The sequence below is a fragment of the Ranitomeya imitator genome, chromosome 6 (genome assembly GCF_032444005.1).
Source record: "Ranitomeya imitator isolate aRanImi1 chromosome 6, aRanImi1.pri, whole genome shotgun sequence".
Classification (NCBI taxonomy): domain Eukaryota; kingdom Metazoa; phylum Chordata; class Amphibia; order Anura; family Dendrobatidae; genus Ranitomeya; species Ranitomeya imitator.
The window spans coordinates 330,434,034-330,439,518 of NC_091287.1; positions in this window are offsets into that span (position 1 = coordinate 330,434,034).

Sequence of the window (5,485 nt, forward strand, 5' to 3'; positions counted from 1 at the left end):
TTAGGTAAGGCCAGTTAATGCAAGTTTCCCAGCTTTATAAAAACCCAGCCTCCTCTAACTTGTGACAAAAAACTACAGCCATGGATTCTTCTAAGAAGCTGCCTGGCACTCTGAGAATGAAAATGGTGGAGGCCCACAAAGCTGGGGAAGGCAATAAGAAGATAGCAAAGCAATTTCAAGTTATTCTTTCCTCAGTTCGAAATGTAATTATAAAAATGCAGTTAACAGGAACAGTGGAGGTCAAGATAAGGTCTGGAAGACCATGCTAAATTTCAGTGAGTGCTGCTTGTAGGATCACTGGAGAAGCAAATCAGAACCCCCACTTGACTGCAAAAGACCTTCAGGAAGATTTAGCAGACTCTGGAGTTGTGCTAAATTGCTTTACTGTTCAGAGACACGTGCACAAATATAGCCTTTATGTTACGTCAAAATCTACAATGGGTTACCTCAAAAGGCACAAACTGAAGGTTTTACAATGGCCCTCACAGTCCCCTGATCTGAACATCATTGAAAATCTGTGGCTAGACCTCAAAATAGCGGTGCATGCAAGATGACCCAGGAATCTCACAGAAATGGAAAAATTTTCCTAAGAAGAATGGAGGAAAATCCCTAAAACAAGAATTGAAAGACTCTTGGGCTGGCTACTAAAAGCGTTTACAAGCTGTGATACTTTCAAAAGGGGGTGATACTAGGTACTAACCATACAGGATGCTCAAACTTTTGCATCGGCCCATTTTTCTTTTTGTAATTTTTAAAATGCAAAAGATGAAAAAATGTAAATAAAGTTTTCTCTCCTATAATGCAAAGGAAAAGTGTCATCTTTAACTTTAGGCCTTAAAGATAATTTCAGTCTCATCTGCTCTAATGGTACAACTTCCCACCTCTGCTTGCTGTCTCATCTGCTGCAAAAGACTCATGGTACAACTTCCCACCTCTGCTTGCTGTCTGCTGTCTGTCATCTGCCACTTTACCATCTAGAAACATATTTTAATGTGCCTGCTAATTCATTGGTATAATTAACCCCTTTACCCCCAAGGGTGGTTTGCACGTTAATGACCGGGCCAATTTTTACAATTCTGACCACTGTCCCTTTATGAGGTTATAACTCTGGAACGCTTCAACGGATCCCAGTGATTCTGACACTGTTTTCTCGTGACATATTGTACTTCATGATAGTGGTAAAAATTATTTGATACTACCTGTGTTTATTTGTGAAAAAAATGGAAATTTGGCAAAAATTATGAAAATTTCGCAATTTTCCAAATTTGAATTTTTATGATTTATCACAGAGATATGTCACACAAAATACTTAATAAGTAACATTTCTCACATGTCTACTTTACATCAGCACAATTTTGGAACCAAAATTTTTTTTTGTTAGGGAGTTATAAGGGTTAAAAGTTGACCAGCAATTTCTCATTTTTACAACACCATTTTTTTTTAGGGACCACATCTCATTTGAAGTCATTTTGAGGGGTCTATATGATAGAGAATACCCAAGTGTGACACCATTCTAAAACTTCACCCCTCATGGTGCTCAAAACCATATTCAAGAAGTTTATTAACCCTTCTGGTGCTTCACAGGAATTTTTGGAATGTTTAAATAAAAATGAACATTTAACTTTTTTTTCACAAAAAATTTACTTCAGCTCCAATTTGTTTTATTTTACCAAGGGTAACAGGAGAAAATGGACCCCAAAAGTTGTTGTACAATTTGTCCTAAGTACACCGATACCCCATATGTGGGGGTAAACCACTGTTTGGGCGCATGACAGAGCTTGGAAGCGAAGGAGCGCCGTTTGACTTTTCAATGCAAAATTGACAGGAATTGAGATGGGACGCCATGTTGCGTTTGGAGAGCCACTGATGTGCTTAAACATTGAAACCCCCCACAAGTGACACCATTTTGGAAAGTAGACCCCCTAAGGAACTTATCTAGAGGTGTGGTGAGCACTTTGACCCACCAAGTGCTTCACAGAAGTTTATAATGCAGAACCGTAAAAATAAAAAAATCATATTTTTTCACAAAAATTATCTTTTCGCCCCCAATTTTTTATTTTCTCAAGGGTAAGAGAAGAAATTGGACCCCAAAAGCTGTTGTACAATTTGTCCTGAGTACGCTGATACCCCATATGTGGGGGTAAACCACTGTTTGGGCGCATGGGAGAGCTCGGAAGGGAAGGAGCGCCGTTTGACTTTTCAATGCAAAATTGACAGGAATTGAGATGGGATGCCATGTTGCGTTTAGAGAGCCACTGATGTGCCTAAACATTGAAACCCCCCTGTTCTGTCTTCATACACGTTGATACGGTGTGTGTGATCCAACATACGGCATAAACCACTTCTGTCTCCCAAATAAGCAGACTGTTCTCTGTAGTCTAACTTGTTTATTGGTAAACATGAGCGCGGTAAAACTATAAGAATACAAATGATTTGTATAAGTATTGGGCAAATAATAACATGACTGCAACTAACAGGGAAAGCATACAGGATGATGCAACTTCTATAATAACTACATACAGCAGGTAACCAAAAATCACATTTCCTGTGTACTAGCTGCTATACAGTTAATCACACTCTGTACAACATTACATAGCAAGAACAGGGATAATGGTCTTACCGGATAATCTTAACCGGAATGGCAAGTAAGTGAGGTAGTTCAACACAGCAGATTAACACGTGTGTCCAGGGAAATACACAGAGAGAAAATGGAGTTTCCCCTTCCCATGATACCTTGGTGAATCCCAGAATGCAACACTCTAATAGTTACTGAAAAACACAGGTAATAAATTTAACCACCACTGGGTGGTGCTATAACACAGCAAAACCAAAACTATGGTATTAAACCTTTTTAAAGCTAGATACGAAACCTGACCTTCGCTAGAATGGGCAGAACACTCCCCGCTTGGCATCAACCGATGCCACCCACAGGTTCTTTTGGCGAAAACAGTAAGACAAGTTCCGCAACTGGTCTGAGGAATAGTTTACTCTCCCCGGACTTGCCTACTTTGACCTCGACCTTACGCACCTTCCCATCTTTGCTTGGGAGTATCTTAGTGATGAGGCCTAGTGGCCACTCATTACGGTGAGACTGGCTGTCTTTCATGAGAATGACATCACCGGTTTTGATGTTTGGTTTGTCGGTCTGCCACTTCTTCCTGGGTTGTAAGGTAGAGAGGTACTGCTTCCTCCATCTGTCCCAGAAGGTATTGGAGAGACTTTGGACTTGTCTCCATTGTCGTCTGTAGAGGTCCTTGTTGCTAAATTCTCCAGGTGGAGCGCTGAGAACGCTGGCTTTCTGAGTAAGTAACATGGCAGGAGTGAGAATGGTCGGATCCTCAGAGTCACTAGAAAGTGAAGTCATTGGTCTAGCATTAATAATGGCCGAAACTTCTGCCAGGAATGTGGTCAAACTTTCATGTGTGAGTCTTGCGCTACCTGCTTGCAAGAAGATGGAGTCGAGGATTCTGCGTGCCATTCCTATCATCCTCTCCCAAGCACCTCCCATGTGAGAAGAGTGTGGAAGATTGAAAGTCCAGGTGCATCCCTGCTCGTTCAAGTATCTTTCCACACTGGTGGTGTCTAGGTTGGAAGGAATTTGAAGTTCTTTCACTGCTCCTACAAAGTTAGTACCTCTATCGGAGCGTATGTGCTTCACGGGCCCTCTGATGGCGATGAAACGTCGGAGTGCATTTATAAACCCTGAAGTGTCCATGGACTCAATTACTTCGATGTGGACTGCTCTGATGGACATACAGGTGAACATAACCGCCCAGCATTTGGCGTTGGCTTGGACTCTTCTAGTGTGCCGTGCAACCACAGACCATGGCCCGAATACGTCCAGTCCGACGTTGGTAAAAGGAGGTTCTGTACTAAGTCTGTCTGGTGGGAGATTGGCCATCTTTGGCTTTTGAGTCCCGCCACGGAGTTTGCGGCAAATCACGCAGTTGTAAATGAGTTTACTCACGCACCGCTTTGCTCCAACTATCCATAGTCCAGCAGTTCGTAGATTTCCTTCGGTAAACAGTCGGCCCTGATGTTTCACCAAGACGTGGTGGTGTTGCACAATCAGGGTCGTGACATGATGATGTCCAGGAATTATTATAGGGTGTTTCTCCCCAAATTCCACTTCAGCTTCTTGAAGACGACCTCCAATTCTTAACAGCCCATCTTGGTCGATGATTGGATCAAGCTTCTTCAAGACACTGTCTCTAGAGACAGGTTGGTTTTTATTGAGGTTATCTATTTCTTTGGCGTAACATTCACGTTGTATGGTACGAATTATAACGTTCTTGGCATTTTCCATGTTTGGAACGGTAAAGGCAAGCTTGCAGTGATGCCAACCTTTGCAAGGTTCCTGGATGGCGGGTGACGTTGACTTGTAGGATCGAGCCGCATGAATTAAACAAGCGAGGGCACGAACAAGCGAGTTCCAAGTTGAGAACCTATTGAAACGGTGGGATTTGAGGTGATTGTCTTTAGTCACCGTATGTAGGATGGATACCTGAGAGCGGATTTCTTTATTTGCCTCCGGATCTACCAGCTCAAAGATGTTTGACTCGTCCGTGTATGGCGTCGAACGGTGTAAGAATGTTGGGCCAGTAAACCAGGTTGTGTCCTTAAGGTGTCTTGCTTCAATGGATCTGGTTGCGTGGTCCGCAGGGTTGTGGTTTGTGGACACATAATGCCACTGTTTAGGGTCAGTGGATCTCCTGATCCTTAGCACCCAATTGCTGACGTAGACATAGAAACGACGAGTTTCATTGCAAATGTACCCCAACACTACCTTGCTGTCGGTGTAGAACTCGATTTCTTTGACCTCCAGGTCCATTTCTGTCGAGATAAGCTCAGCTAACCCTACTGCTAACACAGCTGCACAGAGTTCCAGTCTGGGTACTGTGTGTTCACGGAGTGGGGCCAATTTTGTCCGGCTCATAACAAGCCTCACGTGGCATTGTTCATTGATGTCAGTAGTTTTCAAATACGCCACTGCTGCAATTGCTTTGGTTGAGGCATCGCAGAAGATACAAAGCCTTTGCATCTTGATTTCTGTTGATGGCACAGAAGCATATGGTCGTGCAACGTAGAGACTTGACAGGGCTTCTAACGAGTTCTTCCATCTTACCCACAAGTCTCTTTTCTCACTGGGAAGCGGATCATCCCAATCGGACGTCTCTTGGGTGAAGTCTCTCAACATCATTTTACCTTGGATAGTTACAGGAGTTACAAATCCCAGAGGATCGTACAAGCTGTTCACAACGGACAGGACGCCTCTACGCGTGAAAGGTTTCTCTTCTTCGCTGATCTGGAAGGTGAATGCATCCCTTTTCAAATCCCAAAGTAAACCCAGGCTCCGCTGCATAGGGAGGGAGTCCGTGCTTAAATCCAAGTCTTTTAAATCGGTTGAGTAATCTTGAGAGGGAAAGGCTGCCATTAGTTTTTGGCTGTTGGAAGCAATTTTGTGCAACCTCAAATTGGATGAAGC